The following is a 23,698-nucleotide window of genomic DNA, read 5'->3' on the forward strand; positions in this document are numbered from 1 at the left end:
AAGATTCGCAGGTTTTGCCTCCCCATAGAGACTATGATTGTTCTATTGAATTTGTCCCTGGAGCGACTCTTCCTAAAAGTCGTTTATTTAACCTTACTATTCCTGAGAGGAAGGCTTTGGAGGAATACATACAGACAAGTTTGGCCGCCGGTCACATTAGGCCCTCTAAGTCTCCTGTGGCGGTTGGATTTTTTTTTGTAAAAAAAAAGGACGGCGGTTTACGTCCTTGTCTGGATTTTCGTGAGATTAACAAAATTACGGTACGCAATCCTTACCCACTGCCATTGATTCCTGATCTGTTTAACCAGTTATTGGGGGCCAAGTGGTTCTCTAAAATTGACCTTAAGGGGGCATACAATCTGTTGCGCATGAAGGAGGGTGATGAATGGAAGACTGCTTTTAACACTCCTGTGGGTCATTTTGAGAATCTGGTTATGCCTTTTGGTCTTACTAATGCTCCTGCATTTTTTCAGAATCTGATTAATGACATCCTTAGACCTTTGATCGGTAAAAATGTGGTTGTGTATTTGGATGACATTTTGATTTATTCGCCAGATCTGGAGTCTCATTGGCGGAGCGTGCGTGAGGTATTACAGTTATTAATGGACAATTCGCTTTTTGCTAAGCTGGAGAAATGTGAGTTCGCTGTACAGAGAATTAGTTTTTTGGGCTACATTATCTCCAGCAAAGGTTTTGAGATGGATCCGGTTAAGGTTCAGGCTGTGCAGGAATGGCCTAGGCCTATTGGTTTGAAATCGATACAGAGGTTTTTGGGTTTCGCCAATTACTATAGAAAATTCATAAAAAATGTTTCTAGTATTGTCAAACCTCTGACTGATCTCACCAGGAAAGGTGCTGATGCGGTTCAGTGGTCTTCTGAGGCCATTGAAGCTTTTGTGTATCTCAAGGAGAGGTTCACCTCTGCTCCCATCCTTATGCAGCCTGATGTTACTAGGCCATTTTTGGTTGAGGTTGATGCTTCCTCTGTGGGGGTTGGCGCAGTATTGTCTCAGGATAACGGGGATGGATTACATCCCTGTGCCTTTTTTTCAAAAAAATTTTCGGAGACTGAATTGAATTACGATATTGGTAATCGGGAATTATTGGCTATTAAACTCGCATTTGAACACTGGCGCCACTTCTTGGAAGGTGCGGAATTTCCCGTTCAGGTTCTTACGGATCATAAAAATCTGATATATCTTGATGCTGCCAAGCGCCTGAATGCCCGTCAGGCTAGGTGGGCACTGTTTTTCTCGCGGTTTAATTTCTCCGTTACTTACATCCCTGGTACTAAGAATGTTAAGGCGGATGCCTTGTCTCGCAGTTTTTCTCCCATAGTCGGTGCTGAGAAAGAGGAAAACATTTTACAAGAAGGTGTTGTGATAGCTGCTTTAGACTCCGTTTTGGAAGATGAGATTCTTAAAGCTCAGGAGAATGCCCCATCTAACACTCCTCATGGGAGGTTGTTTGTGCCTGGGACCTTTAGGAGAGATTTGTTTGTTGAGTGTCACGAATCTCGGTTGGCAGGTCATCCCGGAATCTCTGAGACCAAGAGACTGGTGGGTCGCAGTTTTTGGTGGCCTGGATGGCAGAAGGAAGTCATTAAGTGGGTGCGCCAATGTACTATATGTGCTAGATCTAAGTCCTCACATACTCCTGCTGCGGGGTTACTTTGTCCTTTGGAGGTCCCCAGTGCTCCTTGGACACATTTGGCTATGGACTTTATAACTGACCTTCCCCCCTCTGAGGGTTTTACTGTCATCTGGGTGGTCGTGGACCGTTTTAGCAAGATGTGTCACTTGGTTCCCTTCGTCAAACTGCCCTGCGCTAAAACCCTCGCTAAGGCCTTTGTCAAGGAAATTGTCAGACTTCATGGCGTTCCTACTGACATTGTTTCTGATAGGGGTCCTCAGTTCGTGGCTCGTTTTTGGCGTGCCTTTTGTGACAGGTTGGGAATTCATTTGTCGTTTTCGTCCGGATATCATCCTGAATCTAATGGCCAGGCAGAAAGGAAAAACCAGGATGTTGAGCAGTTCTTGCGTTGTTTTGTGGCAGACAATCAAGAGGGGTGGTCTGAGTTTCTGCCACTTGCCGATTTTGCTCTGAACAATCATACATCTTCTTCTGCTGGTTGTTCGCCTTTTTTTTGTTGTTCTGGGAGACATCCGTCATTTGGGTCGTTCTCCAAGTTGGGATCTGCCGTGCCTGAGGAGGAGAATTTTTCCGGTGATTTGGAAAGAGTTTGGACGGATGTGCGTGGTAATCTTCAGGAGGCCAACAGAAAATCTAAAGACTACTTTGATAGGAAACGACAGGAGGTTTTGTTCGCTGTTGGTGACATGGTTTGGTTGTCCTCTAGGAATCTGCGGTTGAGGATTCCTTCTAAGAAATTGGGTCCCAAGTTTGTAGGGCCCTTTAAGGTGCTTCAGGTTGTCAACCAATCTGCTGTTAGGTTGGAGGTTCCTACCTCCTGGAGAATTAATCCGGTCTTTCATGTCTCTCTGTTAAAAAAAGCTGTTGTGTCGGATGGTGACGCCTCTGCCTCTGTTCCTCCGGTGGTGGAGGACGGGGAATATGAAATTTCTCGCATCCTTGACTCTAGACGGTATAGAGGTAGTTTGCAGTATCTTGTGGCCTGGAAAGGTTTCGGACCCGAGGATAACTCTTGGGTGAGGTCAGATGATGTTTCCGCGTCCAGACTTATCAGAGCGTTTCACAGGAGATTTCCTGATAAGCCTGGTCCTAGGGGATCCGGAGGATCCTCTTAGAAGGGGGGGTACTGTTAGAACCTTGCTGTTAGGTTTTTTTTCCTTTGCTGGTCACATGACCTTGTTGGCCTATTTAATCCTGCTCCGCCCTTCTGGCTTTGCTGGACTTCATTGTATATCTACTTTCTAGCTAGCCTGTGCTCTGTATCTAGCTCTGTTAGTTTGCTTGGTCTACGGACCTCTATGTTCTTTCTATTTTGTTTGTTCGTCTGTCTGCTACTATTTCTGTTAGGAGGTGTCCCATATTCCTCCCAGTCCTTAGTACTTGTAGGGATTCCCTCCCCACATCTATAGGTCTCCGTACAGACTAGATTAGGACTTTAGCAGGTCTGATCGCAGGATCAGGTTCCCTGTTACATCGTAGGGATTCAGCTGAGTCCTATAGTAGGGACAGATCTCCTCTCTTTCCTTAGCTTTGGTAGCAGAACATAACACTCTGTATATAGTGTACAGGTAATACAGTGGTCACCAGTGACATTATACACAGGAGCTCTGTATATAGTGTATAGTGTACAGGTAATACAGGGATCACCAGTGACATTATACACAGGAGCTCTGTATATAGTGTACAGTGTACAGGTAATACAGTGACCACCAGTGACATTATACACTGGAGCTCAGTATATAGTGTCAGTGTACAGGTAATACAGGGTTCACCAGTGACATTATACACAGGAGTTCCGTATATAGTGTCAGTGTACAGGTAATACAGTGATCACCAGTGACATTATACACTGGAGCTCTGTATTTAGTGTACAGGTATTACAGTGGTCACCAGTGACATTATACACAGGAGCTCTGTATATAGTGTACAAGTAATACAGTGGTCACCGGTGACATTATACACAGGAGCTCTGTATATAGTGTACAGGTAATACAGTGATCACCAGTGATATTATACACAGGAGCTCAGTATATAGTGTACAAGTAATACAGTGGTCACCAGTGACATTATACACAGGAGCTCTGTATATAGTGTACAGGTAATACAGTGGTCACCAGTGACATTATACACAGGAGCTCTGTATATAGTGTACAGATAATACAGTGGTCACCAGTGACATTATACACAGGAGCTCTGTATATAGTGTACAGGTAATACAGTGGTCACCAGTGACATTATGCACAGGAGCTCTGTACATAGTGTATAGTGTACAGGTAATACAGTTGTCACCAGTGACATTATACACAGGAGCTCTGTATATAGTGTACAGGTAATACAGTGGTCACCAGTGACATTATACACAGAAGCTCTGTACATAGTGTATAGTGTAAGGTAATACAGTGATCACCAGTAACATTATACACAGGAGCTCTGTATATAGTGCACAGGTAATACAGTGGTCACCAGTGACATTATACACAGGAGCTCTGTATATAGTGTACAGATAATACAGTGGTCACCAGTGACATTATACACAGGAGCTCTGTATATAGTGTACAGGTAATACAGTGGTCACCAGTGACATTATACACAGGAGCTCTGTATATAGTGTATAGTGTACAGGTAATACAGGGATCACCAGTGACATTATACACAGGAGCTCTGTATATAGTGTCAGTGTACAGGTAATACAGTGGTCACCAGTGACATACACAGAAGCTCTGTATATTGTGTATACATAATACAGTGATCACCAGTGACATACACAGGAGTTCTGTATATACTATACACACACGTGGTCAGAATTGTTGGTACCCCTCATTTAATGAAAGAAAAACCCACAATGGTCACAGAAATAACTTGAATCTGACAAAAGTAATAATAAATTAAAAATCTATGAAAATGAACAAATGAAAGTCAGACATTGCTTTTCTGCTTCCACTGAATTTTAAAAAAAATTAAACTCATGAAATAGGCCTGGACAGAAATGATGGTACCCCTGAAAATAATGTGACAAAAGGGACATGTTAAATCAAGTTGTGTCCACTAATTAGCATCACAGGTGTCTACAATCTTGTAATCAGTCAGTGGGCTTGTATATAGGGCTACAGATACTCACTGTGTTGTTTGGTGACATGGTGTGTACCACACTCAACATGGACCAGAGGAAGCAAAGGAAAGAGTTGTTTCAGGAGATTAGAAAGAAAATTATAGAAAAGCACGCTAAAAGGTAAAGGTTATAAGACCATCTCCAAGCAGCTTGATGTTCCTGTGACTACAGGTGCACATATTATTCAGAAATTTAAGATCCATGGGACTGTAGCCAACCTCCCTGGACGTGGCCGCAGGAGGAAAATTGATGACAAATCAAAGAGACGGATAATATGAATGGTAACAAAAGAGTCCAGGAAAACTTCTAAAGAGATTAAAGGTGAACTTCAAGCTCAAGGAACATCAGTGTCAGATCGTACTATCCACCGTTGTTTGATCCAAAGTGAACTTCATGTAAGACGACCAAGGAGAACACCATTGTTGAAAAAAAAAATAATAAAAAAGCCAGACTGGAATTTGCCAAACTACATGTTGACAAGCCACAAAGCTTCTGGGAGAATGTACTATGGACAGATGAGACAAAAATGGAAGTTTTTGGCAAGGCACATCAGCTCTATGTTCACAGATGGAAAAATGAAGCATATCAAGAAAAGAACACTGTCCCTACTGTGAAACATGGGGGAGGCTGTTATGTTCTGGGGCTGCGTTGCTGCATCTGGCACTATCAAAGGGATTCTAGAGAGAAATGTGCTGCCCAGTGTCAGAAAGCTTGGTCTCAGTCGCAGGTCATGGGTCTTGCAACAGGATAATGACCCAAAACACACAGCTAAAAACACCCAAGAATGGCTAAGAGGAAAACATTGGACTATTCTGAAGTGGCCTACTATGAGCCCTGACCTAAATCCTATGGAGCATCTTTGGAAAGAGCTGAAACATGCCGTCTGGAGAAGGCAACCTTCACACACAAGACAACTGGAGCAGTTTGCTCATGAGGAGTGGGCCAAAATAGCTGTCGAGAGGTGCAGAAGTCTCATTGACAGTTACAGGAATGGTTTGATTGCAGTGATTGCCTCAAAAGGTTGTTCAACAAAATATTAAGTTAAGAGGAACCATCATTTCTGTCCAGGCCTATTTCATGAGGTTAATTTTTTTTTAAATTCTGTGGAAGCAGAAAAGCAATGTCTGACTTTGATTTGTTCATTTTCAAAAATTAGTAATTTATCAGATTCAAGTTATTTCTGTGACCATTGTGGGTTTTTCTTTCATTAAACGAGGGGTACCAACAATTTTGACCACGTGTGTAGTGTAAGTGTACATGTAATACACTGACTCACCAGTGATGTCTCTAGGTGAAGTCCTTCATCTTCGCTTTTCTTCTTCATCTGGCACAGACAGCCATCACTTCTTCCAGCCAGGAATCATCTCTGCAGAACATAACACACAGTTATCAATAACTGATCTCTTCTAGAGAATATTCCCACTTTTCCCCCCGACTTCTACACTACACCAGTTGAAGAAAAAAAGCAACATAGTGCCGTCCTGCACAGTAACAGGACCCCTCTTTTGTCCCATCCCATGGAAAACAATTTCCTAAAAAGTAAATTATATTACAGAAGTAATAATGTAATAATAATAATTGGAATCTAAAGTAATAATGTTCCCCACTGGTCACCATAAACTAATAAAGTATGTTCCTCAATCTGGCTCCCAAACAGTAATTAAGTCCCTTGTCTAGCCAGGCACCCCCATATGTCCCTTCTGGCCACCATTTGTCTAGTGTGACCCCTCCATATATTTATCCTAGCACACGTGTATCGAGCCTGCCCCCTCCTATATACCCATCCTAGCCCCCCCATGTGGCCAGTCTGCCCTCCCCACATATCCATCCTTGCCTCCATGTTTCCAGCCTGCGCCCCCATATATCCCACCCATATATCCTCCATGTGTCCAGCCTGCCCTCTACATACACATCCTGGCCTCCATGTGTCCAGCCTCCCCCCCTCATAAATCCATACTGCCCTTACCCCCTGCATATATCCATCCTGACACCCCCCATATATCCAGCGTGCCCCTCCATATATTTATGCTAGCCCATGTGTATCGAGCCCGCCCCCCCCACGTATTCATCCTAGCCCCCCATGTGTCCAGTCTGTCCCCCCCCATATATCCATCCTGGCCTCCATGTTTTCAGCCTGCCCCCCCATATATCCATCCTGGCCTCCATGAGTCCAGCCTGCCCCCCCCATATATCCTTCCTGGCCTCCATGAGTCCAGCCTGCCCCTCCATATATCCATCCTGCCCCCCATATATCCATCCTGGCCTCCATGTGTCCAGCCTGCCCACCCTCCTTTGCCTGGGTCCAGCCAGGGTTCCCCCTTGTGTGTCCAGCCAGGGCCCCCCCTTGTGTGTCCAGCCAGGGATCCCCCTTGTGTGTCCAGCCAGGGCTCCCCCCCTTGTGAGTCCAGCCAGGGCTCCCCCCCTTGTGTGTCCATCCGGGCCCCCCCTTGCGTGTCCAGCCAGGGTTCCCCCTTGTGTGTCCAGCCAGGTACCCCGTTGCGTATCCAGCCAGGGCTCCCCCCTCCTGTGTCCAGCTTGGCCCCCCCTCATGTGTCCAGCTTGGCCCCCCCTCGTGTGTCCAGCCAGGGTTCCCCCTTGTGTGTCCAGCCAAGGCCCCCCCTCGTGTGTCCAGCCAGGGTTCCCCCCTCTTGTGTCCCGCCAGGGTTCCCCCCTTGTGTGTCCCGCCAGGGTTCCCCCCTTGTGTGTCCCGCCAGGGTTCCCTCTTGTGTGTCCAGCCAGGGTTCCCCCCTTGTGTGTCCAGTCAGCTACCCCCATGTGTGTCCAGCCAGGCTACCCCCTTGTGTGTCCAGCCAGGGTTCCCCCCTTGTGTGTCCATCCAGGACCACCGCTTTTGTGTCCAGTTGGCTCCCCCCTTGTGTGTCCAGCCAGCCTACCCCCTTGTATGTCCAGCTGGGCTCGCCTTGTGTGTCCAGCCAGGGTTGCCCCTTGTGTGTCCAGGGAGGGTTCCCCTCCTGTGTGTCCAGCCAGGCTACCCCCTTGTGTGTCTGTCCAGCTGGGCCCCCCCTTGTGTGTCTGTCCAGCTGGGCCCCCCCTTGTGTGTCTGTCCAGCTGGGCCCCCCCTTGTGTGTCCAGCTGGGCCCCCCCTTGTGTGTCCAGCTGGCCCCCGCCTTGTGTGTCCAGCCAGTGGGTCCAGACCATTACACACACACACACACACACACACACACACACCTCTTACCTTCCTGAGCTCCCGTGCGGTGTCCTCCTTCTCCTGAGTTGCGCGCCTCCTTCACAGCAGGCGCATGACGATGACGTCATACACCTACCGGCGAAGGGAGACACGCAGCTTCAGCTGCTTCACTGGGACGTGCGCCGCGGTGGTTCAGGTAATGAACGCTGCGTGCGCGCGTCCCTGCATACACTGTGCCTGCGCTTTTAAAGGGCCCGTGCCCCTTAAAACCGCAGGATTTTTTTTTGTTCTCTTCTCCCCCCTCTACTCTGCAGCAGGGGGCGGGGCCCACCGGGAAATTTCCCGGTATCCCGCCAGCCCAGACCGACCCTGTCATTGTATGAATATTGGTATAAATGCACACTAATCTATAATAGTTAAAGATAGACTGGACTGTTAGCCAATGGTGTCTGGGTCGAATCAGTATGGGCCTCCATCAACCTGCTCTATTTTCCCATGGCAGTCGCCGCCCCAGACCCTAACAGGAGCCCACACTACACTTTCCTGCAAAGATGAAAGTCTCACACTGTGGGCCATAGTCAATTTCTTCTACCACAGACCTTCTGTCCTTGCCTCCAATTTCCAGAGAGAGACAACTCATGCTCCCTTCTGCTCACATAACCGAATTTCTGTCCTTCCAATTGGGTCTACGCTCACACGACCGAATTTCCATTTCTGCAATCGGGTCTGTGCTATCTGCTATCTTTAGCCTCGACAATCAGGATCTCCTAGCCTCTGTAAGTGACTCGCCCAGGGTGATGGGGATGACTCGGTACCCGGGCCTTTCGCCTGACCTTCGGGATGTCACGGTGGTCGGCTCCCGGGCCCGTACTCTGGGGTCAGCTTTTAAAAAGGGATTGGTTTGTTTATTAGTTTTATTAAAGTTCGTGACGCCACCTGTGGTTTCTGGTGAGATTCACCAGCGCTGCGGCAGTCCACTGAGGCCGGTGATAAGGCAGCTTAGATGGTATCGCTTCCCACAGGTGGAGCAGGGCCTCAGGACAGCGTAGGAGGGGGGATGCAGGGCAGGCGAGACAAATCCAGGTCAGAGCAAGAACAGGGACGGACACGATAGTCACTTCAGTACCTTTTACTGGTGGAAATTCAGACACATCCCAGAGCACTGTAGGGTGAAGGGTGCATATCAGAATCCTCCCCAATGAGCGGGTGTAGGGCCTCCTGTTTCTTGCCTCTGCATAGTAAGTTTCTGACCTGCCTGGAGCTAGGCCTAACTTTGTCTCTGTCCTGCGCTGGCTGACCTTGTGGTAGGGCCTTTTCTTGGAATACACACTCCCAGCTTACGGGGCCTATGTGTCTCCTGGCTCTGTTACGTATCAGCACTTTAGCGATCCTGGGACCTGTAGTTCTCCAGGGATTCCGGTTATACCTTACTGGGTCATAGAGATCCCGGTAAGCTCGGATCCGGTGTCCGGTAATGCTTCGGGGTGAGCTAGTTAAGCTCCTTTGCCCCCTATGTACTAACTTCTCCACTTGCCTTCGGCCTTCTCGGGCCCTCACTAGGCTATACACACTAACGGCAGCTTGCCACGCTTCACCGATCTTATGGCGCCGGCACACCTAAGCTCACTATTCAGAGCTACAACTGAGTCTGGACTGTGCTCCACTGCAGGAACTCTCTCAACAGACTTGACTAGGCTGAGCTCAACTCTGTATTCAGGTCTGTGCTTGCTGAACTCTCCAGAGGAACTGAACTGCCTGGCTCCACCTTCCCTTTTTATATCCGTAACGGGCTCCCTCTGCTGGTCTGAGGTGGAAGGTGGAGATGTGTGAATGTTTATGGGGGCCTCTTGTGGAGGATTCCATCAATGCACTCTTCCAGGATCTGTGATACCAAGCGCAGCTAGGCGTCACATTCCCCCCTAGCAAAGCTTAGCACTCCCGGTACATTTTATAACAATAAGAAACATTAACAATCTTCCCTTTATGGGAGGCACCAAGCTTAAACGTTGCATAATAATATTAACAAATACAAAGTGTCCTCAGAATTCAAGTCTCTTGTGGTGAGGTTCCCAAACAGGATGTCCATCTCACAGAGTAGAGTAGTTGGTGGTTTGAGGGACCTGTCCCAAACCCTCAACGTAGGCCCTGGGGTAGCTGCAGGGCATGGAGATCCCGAGTTGGACCTCCAATAGAGCCACTCCAGACAGGTTTTCCTTCGGTGGTCACCTAAAGGGGCACTCCTGGGAGCGCAATTATATACAATAAATAGTTTTTGGGCTGCACACAGTCCTCAGCCACGAAGTTCTTTATGCAAATGTGACACCCCAGGGGTCTGGTTGCCACAGTGATAGAGATGTTATGTCTGAGAGCAGGTGGGAGGTCCTTTGGTCAGGGATCCTGTGCATGCCACACCTCCTGCCCAGTCTTGGGAGGGGAAGAACTTCCCCTATATAAACCCGGGGCTGAAGCAGGGTTAGGAGTCAAGGAGAGTAGAGACAAGAGACAGTCATAGGAAGAAACAGCTGGAGCTCAGTGGGAGCAATACTACTACGAGTCAGGGGCTGGCAGCTGCAGAGCTCGCCCTGACTGAGAAGCTTTCTTACCGGACCCGGAGTCCGAGGCTGTGGGGACTAATCTTTACCCAGCAGCAGAAGCCGACCGGCAGGGGATTTCAGGTCCTCAGGCCCAGAAACCCGAAGGCACGGTCACACGTGTGGGACCAGCACCGCCATCGTGGAGCGGAAGCCAATAGAAGGCCCCGAGTCACCGGCCATACGGGTGAGCACCACACAGTACACTCAGGGACGTGGGCTACTTATATCCGCTTCTAGCAAGGTAGCCAGAAGAGTACAGTCAGTTTGGGAGGCCTACAACTCCGCCTGGCCAGGGGAGATCCCATCTGCTCAAGGACTGACCAGGCCCTGTTCGCTAGCAAGTACTCCGGGAGGGTCTATCGTTGTTACCAGTAAAGACCCTGAATTACACCGCACCGTCTCTGAGTGGTTCCTGCTACCCCCATCTTCCACGTCGGCTGCCCTGAGGCCATACTCCTCCCGTTGGGGGTTATACTATCACGCTGCACAATTCTACACCGGCCTCAGCGGTCTGCCCTGCAGCGGCAGCTCCATAGCTGCAAATCAATGGGTGGCGTAGTCGACACTCAAATAACATCTATCAAGACTGCCACACACTGAGTCTGACTCCCTGGGCACGGACCGGGTCCCCGCCACTCGGAGACTACAACCCTCATCTGATCCGGTTCCGGGTAAGCCCCCGTGCGCGAGACGCTGCGCGACACAGCAGGCCCAGGGGCGCGTCACAAACAATAAAGGAATTAATCAGGTAAAGTGTCCATGTCACTTGAACTGTTCAATAATAAAGCAAAGCACAAAATAATATACATTAGTACAGTACATTACAATTTAATACCCCAGGGGTAACTATCTACATTTGTCAGAGGTTAGCTATCTTACTGCTTGTACCTGAGAGGGGGTTTACCTCGCGTGCTACGTGTTGATCTGCGTAGTGCGGTGGTCTGTGAGGTATCAATGTCTGTACTATCAATTACCCTACCAGTTCTACGTGTGACTATGTTGTAAAACTGCCTTAACCTCTCTCTGGAACTGGTAAGTCTACCATTGGCTGGGCCTTCTTGCTCTACTCCTGCCGGGGATCCTTCGTCCGGGGATTCTTCTTGAGCTGGCTCTTCTGCGGCACTAGGCTCTTCTGCAGCACTTACAGGTTCAACTTGCTGTGGAGGGTCTTCTGGTTGTTGAAAGAATTGGAGTATTGGAAAGATTACTGCTCCTCCTAGTTGGGGCCAATCTGCTGGGAAGTCTCCTAAGTCAGTATGGATTACTGCTTCTTTAGGCTCCTCCTGGATAATGAAAGGCACTTCTTCTTGGGGTTTCAGTAGATTTGGACATAACTTTAGATGGTCCCTGGATACTGTGGCAGTTGTCCTTCCTCCATCTCGACTAATTATGCAGGTCTTCTTATTATCAAATCTTGACTTCAGCACAGTGTAGGGTTCTTTCTCTCACTGGTCATCAAGTTTGTGGTTCCTTCTTTTCCTTTTCAATACTATTTCACCAGGTGTGAAAGGCTCTGCGGGTGCACGTTTATTGTAGTGGGCCTCTTGCTTATCCCTCACCCAGGTGAGACTGTCCTCGACACAGGCTTGTACCCTTCTGTACTGCTCTTGTCTGGTCATGTCCCAGTCCTCAGTGGTCACATCCGCTTCTGGTTCTACTACACCAAGCTCCAGATCCATAGGCAACTTCCCAGGTCTTGCACGCATAAGATATGCCGGAGTACAATTGGTGGAACTCACGGGTATGTGGTTGTACAGATCCACTAGGTCAGGTAGTAGGTCTGGCTACTGATTTCTCTCCTCAAGTGGTATGATCTTCAGCAGGTCGATGATGATGTTGTTCATCTTTTCACAGAAACCGTTGGTTTGTGGGTGGTACGGTGTAGTTCTTATCTTTTTACACCCGTACAGATGGCACAACTCCTTAAACAATTCAGCCTCAAAGGCCGGGCCTTGGTCCATCAGCACCTGCTCAGGGTATCCATGGAGTCCGCAGAAACACGCCTGGAAGGTCTTTGCTGCTGTCTCCGCCGTCAGGTCCTTGACGGGGGCGACCACCAGGAACCTAGAGTAGTGATCCACCATGGTCAGGGCGTAGGAGTACCCTGACCTGCTGGGTGACAACTTGACATGGTCCAGGGCCACGATCTCCAGGGGTCGAATCGTCTTGATGGGTTGCAGGGGTGCCTTCTGGCTGCTGTAGTCTTTTCTTCTGAGGCCACAGGGTCCACAGTCTTGGCACCACCGCTCAATGGAGCTGCACATTACTACCCAGTAGAATCGACACTTCAGTAGGGTCTCTAGCTTTTTCCAGCCAAAGTGTCCCGCCTAATCGTGGTAGGCCTCCAACACCATTTCTTGCGGCCCGCCCGGTATTTAATTGTAAATTGGTAATTTGGCAGCTGAGCCATCCATCGTTGTTCCAGTGCTCCTAGCTTGGCTGTTTCAAGATGGGTCAAAGGGTTGTTATCAGTGAAGGCAGTGAACTTGCTGGAGGCCAGGTAGTGCTTAAATCTTTCAGTGATGGCCCAGACCAAGGCCAGGAACTCCAAATTGAAGCTGCTATAGTTCTCTGGGTTCCTCTCGGTCGGGCGGAGCTTCCTGCTTGCGTATGCGATTAACTTCTCCTGGCCATTCTGCTTCTGACTTAAGACAGCTCCCAGCCCTTCGTTGCTGGCATCTGTATACAGCAGGAACGGTTGGCTGTAGTCAGGGTAGGCTAGGATCTCATCGCCTGTCAGGATCTCCTTCATCTCCTGAAATGACTCGACTTGCTCCTTACCCCAGTGGAATGGGGGATTTCTGCCTTTGGGGGACTGCCCTACCAGGAGGTCTTGCAGAGGGGCTGCTTTCTTAGTATAGTCTTTTACAAACCTCTGGTAGTATCCTACTAGTCCCAGGAACTGATGCACCTCCTTGAGGTTCTTCGGCTCCGGCCACTTCTGGATGGCAGCGATCTTCTCCGGGTCTGGTGCTACCCCTTCCGGACTGACAATGTGCCCCAGGTACTGTACCTTTCTCTTGAGCAGGTGGCACTTTGAGGGCTTCAGCTTCATCCCATACCGGGACAGTGAATCAAATACCTCTGCCAGGTGTTTCAAGTGGTCCTCGTACGTTCTGGAGTACACTATCACGTCATCCAGGTATAGTAACACAGTCTCGAAGTTGCGGTGTCCCAGGCAGCACTCCATCAATCTCTGGAACGTTCCAGGGGCATTGCAGAATCCAAACGGCATACTGTTGAACTCGCAGAGTCCCATCGGGGTTGTAAAGGCCGTCTTCTCCCGATCCTCCTCAGCCACAGCTACTTGCCAGTACCCACTAGTGAGGTCAAGGGTGGAAAAGTAATTTGCAGACTTTAAGGCAGCTAGGGACTCCTCTATGTGTGGTAAAGGGTATGCATCTTTATGTGTAATGCGATTTACTTGTCGGTAATCTACACACATTCTCATGCTCCCATCCTTTTTCCTAACTAGCACTAGGGGAGCTGCCCAGGGACTACAACTATCCCTTATTACCCCCGCCTTTCTCATGTCGTGCCACATTTCCTTAGCCTTCTGGTAGTGAGCTGGTGGTATAGGCCTGTAACGTTCATTGATTGGGGCATGGTCGCCTGTGGGGATATGATGTTGAACCCCCTTAATCCTCCCGAAGTCAAGTGGATGTTTACTGAACACCTGCGAGTATTCTTGAACCACCCGGTGTACACCCTGTTTTTGATGGGCAGAAGTGGTGTCTGTCCCAACATGGAGCTGTTGACACCAATCCTCCACCTGGGTTGCAGGGTCATTATCCTCCACTTCATCTGGTGAGGCTAAGGACTCCGCCTTGTGAATACAATTGTTATTTACAGCATGTAATTTGGCAACAGTGGCATAACGTGGCAATCTGACCTCATCTTCCCCACAGTTGAGAAGACGGACGGGCACCCTCCCATTGCGTACATCTACCACTCCTCTGGTGGTTAAGAGCGTGGGTCTGTGCTCGGAGCAAAGGGGTTCTACTACCGCCTGGTAGCTCTGTCCTCTAAGACCTATAGCAGCTCTACACCAGATGAGCATTTCACTCATTGGGGGGACGACAATGGGTGTGGGGTCCGTTACACGCACATTACCAATTTCACCTTCCGCTAACCTTACTTGCTGTTGGTACATCAGGACTCGGATCTCCTTCTGCAGCGCCCTCCTCTGTCCTGGTCTGGCAGTGTCAGTTGGAGCAAGAACAACCTCTCCCAAACAGTTACCAACAATGTTTGCTTCGGGGTGAGCTAGTTAAGCTCCTCTGCCCCCTATGTACTAACTTCTCCACTCGCCTTCTGCCTTCTCGGGCCCTCACTAGGCTATACACACTAACGGCAGCTTGCCGCGCTTCACCGATCTTATGGCGCCGGCACACCTAAGCTCACTATTCAGAGCTACAACTGAGTCTGGACTGTGCTCCACTGCAGGAACTCTCTCAACAGACTTGACTAGGCTGAGCTCAACTCTGTATTCAGGTCTGTACTTGCTGAACTCTCCAGAGGAACTGAACTGCCTGGCTCCACCTTCCCTTTTTATATCCCTAACGGGCTCCCTCTGCTGGTCTGAGGTGGAAGGTGGAGATGTGTGAATGTTTATGGGGGCCTCTTGTGGAGGATTCCATCAATGCACTCTTCCAGGATCTGTGATACCAAGCGCAGCTGGGCGTCACATAAGGACTCTGCACCCCTTGCTTAATCCACATCCAATATTGATCTTGTGTTTCTGGACACACTCATCACCTACGTCAGGCCTAGCTACCACAGGTGACTTGTTACAAGTCGGGGCGACGACTGACTTCCTGGCCTGACCCCTGTGGCTTTTGTATTTTTCTGCTGCAGATCACATGTCCCCTGTGTACCTAGCTCTGCTTTCCTCTCATTCAGCCTGCCTTTTGTCCTTTGGTTCCAATACCCTTTCAGGGTCCTACACCTATATTCCTGATCACTACATGGCAGCAACTGCCCACAAATACCTTACAGCTCATTTCTATTATATGAATCACTCACTCTCCTTACATTCCTCCTCTCTTTAAGCTCATCAGTACTTGGATGAGAAAGGTTACTTATGCTCTAGATGCTCCTTGGCGGTGGTCTCAGAGTCACCAATATCCAAACACACTCCTGTGTCTGCTGTATTACATACTGCCATATGAAATCATCTTCCGCATACCTCCTGGGTGAAACACCAGTGTTGGTACATTCAGATCTGTGAGGTCCCTCCTGACCTGTCTCTTCTGGGACACTGAGGCCCTGAAACACTCTTCCTGTGATTTTGACCTCTACCCTACCCTCTAAGCTAGCCCCGGTCATTCTCTCTTCATCAGACACACATATCGGTAGCATGTAAGGGTGCCGCACTCTCTCTGGTGCGACGTCTTCTCCTTTCGGGGTGTACTCTCCTTGTCACTCGATGAGGAACAGCCTCCGATGCGTAGTCCAATTTTCCCCAAGGGTGCTTCACTTGAACCAAAACTCGATTCCCCAGCTGTAATGGTGCCTCCTGCACAGGAGTTACTACAGGATGCCTTTTCCCCTGGGGCTTCTGTACAATCTTAAGTCTCAGTGTTTCTAACCGATGTTGGTGTTCCCACACCAAAGTTGTGGTGTTTATCTACGTACTATCTTCCTCTGGATCAAGCTCTAGCTCAGTAACCTTACGGCTGTTACGTCCAAACAGCAACGTGTAAGGCGTGTACCCTGTCGTAGCATGAACCCGGTTACTGTACACCCAGACCAGTTCTGGTACAAATTCAGGCCATTTCATTTTCCTGTGTCACGGTGTAGGGGAATGCTGGTGAGGAAATAGCAGATACGGGCTGGGTGAGCAGGGAAAACTAATCTGTCCCTAGACTGGGAACCCTGAATAGCCCTGACCCCAAAAGTATCTCTGATGGTGAGAAGGTTCGGGTCTCCACCCTAAGCCCTAACTCCTCCACAAGCCCTGCGCTAATTCCCCAAACCTCCCTCCGCAGAACAAAGGTACAGCAATCTCAAAGGAAAGGACTTCAGCAGCACAAACGAACAGCACTGCACAGCACGGCTTCCAGGTATAGAGTGAAACTCTATCAGCTGCACCACCTGGTGGAAGGCGAGGCTACTTAAAGGCTAAGGGGAGGAGACACACAGAAACTCACATCCACCAGGACATGGCAATAGAATTGGCATGAACCCATGCAGTACAAGAGGGAATTTCACAGTTTAAGTTACAGCGGCATCTAGAATAGACCGCAGACACACAGCGCTAGACAGCGTGTGACATCCTGTCATCTTCCTGTTGTCCTCCACAATTCTCAGAATGTAGATAAAGTTCTGTTGAAACGTTCACAGTCCCCATTTCTCTATGGGTGGTAGGGTGTAGTTCTGGAATTCTCAATGTTGTACAGTTGGTGCAATTCATCCATGACTTTTCCATGAAAACAGGCTCCCATCTCAGAGTGAATTCTTTTTGGACACCCGTATACGCAGATGAAGTCATGACAGATGGCACAGGCTGCTGACTCGGCTTTTTGATTCCCGGTGGGAGTCATGACTGCTAACTTATTAAAATGATCCATCATCACCAGACAGTACAGACAACCATTATCGGAGTGGCTGATCTTGAGATAGTCCACCATCAGCACTTCCAAAGGGAAAGAAAACCTCTTCACCTATATAGATGCTCTGTGTTTAGGGGGTTTAGTCATCTCACCCTGATGGGATTTCCGGTAATCTTCTTTCACCACTCGATTTACAATACAATACAGAAGCCGTTGTAGCCAGTGGAAAGTTCTCTCTGTTCTGAAATGGGTATCACTCTCATGGACTTCCTTCTTCACTATGGGCTTCATTCCTTGTGAAATCATTAGCAGATTACAATGAGGCAATCTGGGCTACCGCCTAGGGCCAAAGGCACCGGGGGTCCTTTGGCCATATTGTCCTCATTATAATGGTTTTTTTCACCACTGTCGGCAGTGGACATCTCCGGAGAGGGAGCTTTCCTAAAGCTCAGCTGCCAGCAACTCACAATGGTTTGCTGGCATCTACAAGGCTATGTGTGTATGTGATCTTAGGAATAACAGAAGCTTTGGTCCTCTCCTCCACTTTTGGCTGAGATTTAGAGGATTAATCGGAGACATAGAACCGCTGTTCTCCACTTTGGAATCCAACCCTTCAGATATATGGTATATGATGTATAGTATTGATATACCAAAAATATCAGTAATAATCAATTAAATTCTAAAAGACATTAATCAATTTAAAATTTGTATTTATTTAGTTTAATTAAATCTGGCATGGAAGGATGAAGACGTGTTCTTGGCGAAGCCTTCAACTTTACAGGTGTTTCTTGCTGGTCAGGAGGCCACGAGTAGATGGTTCAAATCCTTCCATACAGGTACAGCATTGATGGTGGACATGCTGTAGTTTCTTCAGGGCGCTAGATGTGGGGGTTTTCTGTCCTCGAGATGTCTAAGGTGCCCTGGTGACAGCAGGCAAAAATGCAGCTTCCTCTGACAGTGCGAGCAGCCCTGGATAATCCACGCCGGCAGAATGATATCATCCGGCGGAAGATGGAACCTATGAGAAAAGATGTAAAACTAATGTAAGTAATGGGACTCCATATTAGAGGGTCCTACTGTGGTGTCACTGTGGGAGAACATTAGAGGAATCTCATCACACAGAAGGCAGGGATCATTGTCAGTCATCATACATGTGACAATCCCACCACTGACAGATAACATCTGCTCCACATGACTTCTTCTCACTGACATCATACAACAGGGAGATTATTGTCACACTTACCTCGCCTACTTTCCCCCTCTTCTACTTTCTCTGTTTTTTCTTGTCTTCTCAGTTTTAGAAAATATTTTCTTTTCTTCTGAACTGGAGATTCTAATCAAAAAGTCAGAAAAAAATATTAATTATAAACTTCTAAAATATTTTCTTTGTATCTATATAGAGTTATGCAATTGATTAATATGCACCTGTAGCATTTCTGTGTGCCGCCATGTGGTGACTCCCCAAGGAAATATGTCCCCTTATTATCATGACATACTTGCAGCAAGCCACTGTGTTATCATATAATCAGTTAGATTAAACTTCAGTGTAACTTTCAAGAGCACCCATCACCAGATCAAAAGTTTCTGAGATTCACTCTTATCTTATGTCTGCTGCTCCCCTGAGTATTCTGATATTTGTTTTGCTAAAATCCACCCTATGTTTTTTTCCATGAGGGTGTGGCTCACAATTTTATATTGCAGAGCAACCTAAAGACACGCCCCAGAGGATCCTGTGAGCACCACCCTCTTGGAAAAGACCATAAACATTAGCACTAAATAAGACCCATAACTCAAAAAACTGAATACTCAGGGGAGCAACGGGAATAAAGTAAGTAATTTTTGAAGCCTTCATGTGCTGATTCACATTATAATTTTGGATTATAGGCTATAGTTGGATGGCCTATAAACCTGTACATACCTGACAATGAGGACGAGGATGACTCGTTGTTTTTAGCAGTGAAACACTGATTGTCTCCATTAGTTTTGGAAGAGGAAGACTCTTTCTGCCTGTTTGGTAGAAGAAAGACCAGTAAATTAAAAGTAAAAACAATAGAAAAAATGAAGAACACCTGTTTGTGAGGCCAATTAGGACAACATAGAGGGGATACCCTGCCCACGGCCTCAACTAGTAATACTGGCCTGTCATGAGCTGGAAATGAATGGCTGGTCACAATGATCAGCTGTTATTGCAGTGTTATCACAAGCCAGACGCACAGAGATCAGCAATCATGGGGTGGTGGATGCTGGATTTAGATTTGTGTTACTCGTGTCTTGTATTTGGTTCTGAACTTACATCAAAACTAAATCTCATAATAATAATAATCTACTCACATGTCTGAGTGTTTTTCACTGTTCTCTTGGGAACACTGTGGAGGTGACATAGGCTCTACATTGGTCATCATCCCGGTATTGGTGATATTTAGCTAAAACACACAGAGAAAAATAAATTGATTTATTTTTAAGCATTTTTGTAATTATAGGTTTTAGACATACTATTAGCCACATACTTACTTTACAAAACCTTTGATAAGATGATACAAAGTTTTTTATTTCTGGCCAGTCATTGTCCTCTCTTGTGTCCGCCTCATCTGAATTCATGTGTCTGCTACAACGAGCTACAAAGTACAAGTGTTATCAGAGATAATTAGTATAAGACCCGGTCAGACATTCACCCTGTTATCACTAATAATGATGAGAACTTATCTTCACATAAAATGAAAGACAAGACACACAGCAGTTTTCTGCAGATGACGTCTCATTTTACTTACTGATAAAGTAGCGGGTGTCCTCATCTGACTTTAGCTCAGGAACGAACAGGGGCTTCTGACTTAGAAGGTTGTCAAAGTCTAAGTGATGCAGAAATGGATGCATTTTGATCTCATTTGCTCCTCCTGGAAAAGGAAGACAAGAAAGAATGTGATAGAGTCATTTTTAGAGAAACTGCTCCATATCGGTACAGTTTATGTTAACCTGAACTGAAGATGTAACAGCAGACATGAAGGAAATGTACTGAAAGTCACAGCATGAAAAATGGGGAATGGATAAGTAGGTAGATTACTGAACCTCATGGACACAACCATTTGTCTGGTCACAGACGTGTAATAAGTCATAATACTATTATAATATTACCTGTCCCAAGTCTATCTGCTGGATCTTTTCTGAGCAGCTGAGTGATGATGTCCCGAGCATCAGGTGGAGTAGAGTATTTATGATATGTCAAAATTAATTTATCTGTTATATAGAAACAAATATTACAGGAAATGAAACGTTTTCATTTATTTTTATAAAAAATGTCCTTAATAAGGCTAGAAATTAAACCAGAAAACCAATGAAACCAAATAACAGTGACATCACAAGCATTCAGATTATTTTACTTACCCTCAAGGACACTGCGTAAAATATCTCTTTTTAAAGCCCCTTTAAATGGTGTACATCCATAAAGAAATTTATGTAGAGTGATCCCTACTGACCACCAATCAACGGGCCTTCCATAGCCTTTCCTTTGGATAATTTCTGGGGCCATGTAACTAGGGGTGCCAAAAGTCTGGAAACCAACAGAAGAATGAGATGATAATCAATAAATATAATTGCGTCAAATAACATCAGTGCAAACGTTTTATAGAGAAATTGTCAGAGAAAGAGAAAGAGATGAAATCTGTAAAGTACAAGACCTTGTAAGTAAAGCCTACCTCTTCATCAAGGAACTCGCTGGTGATGTCCTCAGTTGAAGCCTTGTAGATATCTGAGCTTGGTCTCATGAGGCCGAGTTTTGAAACCCCAAAATCGGTGACCTTAATATGTCCTGTTGATGATATCAGGAGGCTGTGAAAGAAAGAAATGGTGTCAGACCCAAGTAATTACCCATAGACTGTATAAAAACTATAATTTTTTTTCCCCTTTATTATACTACTGGGGTCACTTACTTGCCAGGCTTCAGGTCTCTGTGCACCACACCATAACTGTGCAGGTATTCCACAGCAAGTACCGTTTCCGCAATGTACATACGGGCCAGGGGGACTGGTAAAGGACCCCTGCGCTTTATAAGACTGGCACAGTCTCCTCCTATCGGAGAAAGCAAATATGAGAGGTGAGGGTTTGTTTCAATGTAAATTACACATGAAGGGTGAATATGAAATAAGTGGAAATATTGGGACAAGATGGCCTATATAGAGATATACTGTGTAATGTAGAGCGTATACTGTATACTGTATACTATATGTTGCCATCCATGTGGGCACATTATGGTCATATATAGGTGCTAGGACTAAACAGACGTGGGCTGGATATAGATACAATGGATGTGTCCTACCTGGTACATACTCCATGACCATACACAGATGAAGTTTAGTAGGGAAAGAGCAGAACATGGAGGCCACAAAGGGACAATCAGCGAATGCTGAGATGTCCCTCTCCAGAAAGGCCAATTCAAGTCTCTTTGGCTTTTTCAGGTTCTCCTTGTCCATTGTCTTCATAGCACAAATCTGGTTTGTGTCTTTATGGCGCACTAAGTGGACGGCCCTGGAGAGGAAGAAAATCCATGATTTATTACAAATTCTTATTAACAGTCCATCTATAGACCTCATCAAATGATCTCCTGTACTAATGGTTAATACTAGATGTGAGGCCATCACTATAAATCCATGTCTAGAAATGCATAAAATAATACTCCATAAATGATTATCAATGGAGGGTCCACATCCACGTCACATCCTAACTGACCTGACAGATAGATGTGGACAGTGATGTGGTCTCCTAATTTCTCTATGGGAATATTACATGGGCAGGACACCGAGGCATCATCATAAGGAGCCCTGGGAAATAAATATTATACCAAAGTAAAGCTCACCCAAAGGCTCCACTGCTGATCAGTTTGATCTGTTTATAGTCGCTCTTACAAGGATTTCTCTCTGGGTTCAATGATCCGATCAAGGCCTAAAAAGGAATAAGAAATGACATTAAGACAGAAAATGCAGGAGAATAAAAGCTCAAGATGCAGGAACGTCTCCCTTCTATATTATGTCCCCACTGATTACACTGTAGAGAACGTAATACAAGCCGGACCCACCACAGACCCCATTATATTATAAAGGGAAATCCCCCATACACATAAATCAATACTGCAGGGAAGGATAAGGGACATCACACAGAGGGGGCAGGAAGAATAACGCCATTATCACACATAATATGTCTGATCTACATGACGAACAGTGATATCCCATTGTCATATGGGATATAATATGGGATGTATAATTCACACCCGTCATCTAATGATATACAGACGTCCCTCTGATACTTACACTGGCAGATTCCTGGATGATTTCTGGTGTTTCACATATTCCACCATCAGTATTTGCCGGCACAGTTATTCCTAAAATAATGAAGAAACGTTATTTATTAAATGTCTATATCAGCACTTAATAACCAAAAGAAAAGGAAGTAAAAAAGTCAAATATCAAAAAACATAACAAATTGTATTGATTAATCAGAACAATTCATGATAAAAAAAATAATAAGAGAATGTCAGACACAGAGAACGCTCTCTCTTTCAAACCAAGAACAACTGATCAAAATCACTTCAAAACCTATTCATAATGGTATTCATACAAGTTTGTGTCTGTTTAGAATGTAAAAGATATAGGAACAATCTGTAGTCCTCAAAATTAATAAGACAAATAAAAAAGAGAAACCTGCACAGTCTGGGAGGGTGGGAAGCAAGACCCCGACATGTGTTTCGCATAGGCTTCTTCCAAGGGGTATTGAAGAAGTTTTGCGTAGGCTTCTTCCAGCGGGTGTGTAAGAAGCCTACATGAAACGCGCATCAGGGGCTCACTCCCCACCCTCCCAGACCATGCAGGTTTCTCCTATTTATTTGTTTATTTATTTATACAGAGGATGAAGAATAAATCAACATATTCTTTGCCGTTCTCAATAACGAAATATTTGAATGTAAAATATTAGATGATCGTCTTACCTTCTATCAGATCGGAGTTTGGCCCTGGCTGACTATTATCAGGGTCAGCAACATTTAGGTTTTGCCCCTCTGCGGAGTCGCCTTTTGATGTTTCCTGATGGATATAAGATATACAATTAATATAACATTTCTCAAACACTAGATTACCATATATATAAAGCAGGAAGGATTAAACCTGGATTTACTTGACAAGTTCAGTATTGGACGGACAATTCACGGCCGCTCTATCAAGTAAATTTACATTAATATTTAAGCGACTTGTATCTACAACTGTTCTCTAATAACTTCTATCAGAACTGCAGCATTTACAAGGAGGAAGATTGTGATGATCGAGTGGGACAGAGGTAGAAATACAAGCTCCGCACCGCTGAGTACAGACTGTCACCACAGAGGATGGAGCCGCAGAGACAGGCTGCCATAAAATATCCTGTGTCTGCCTGGAGCGGAGAGAGGAAGGCCTCTACCATCATAAATCTGACCTTCTGCTATATGACTGGTAATCTGGAGAAGATCAGACAACAAGGACATCAGATGTAGAAGATGATGGATCCTTACCAGACGCTCCAGTGAGTAGGCCGGATACTCCAGTACAAGCAGGACATTTTGGGCCAGCTGTTTGAAAAAGGCCAATTCTCCACTTTGGGATTTTTCTTCAGCCTATAAAGA

Source organism: Phyllobates terribilis, unplaced genomic scaffold (assembly GCF_046119375.1).
Source record: "Phyllobates terribilis strain yellow unplaced genomic scaffold, ASM4611937v1 Scaffold_3__8_contigs__length_932513732, whole genome shotgun sequence".
NCBI classification, from domain to species: Eukaryota; Metazoa; Chordata; class Amphibia; order Anura; family Dendrobatidae; genus Phyllobates; species Phyllobates terribilis.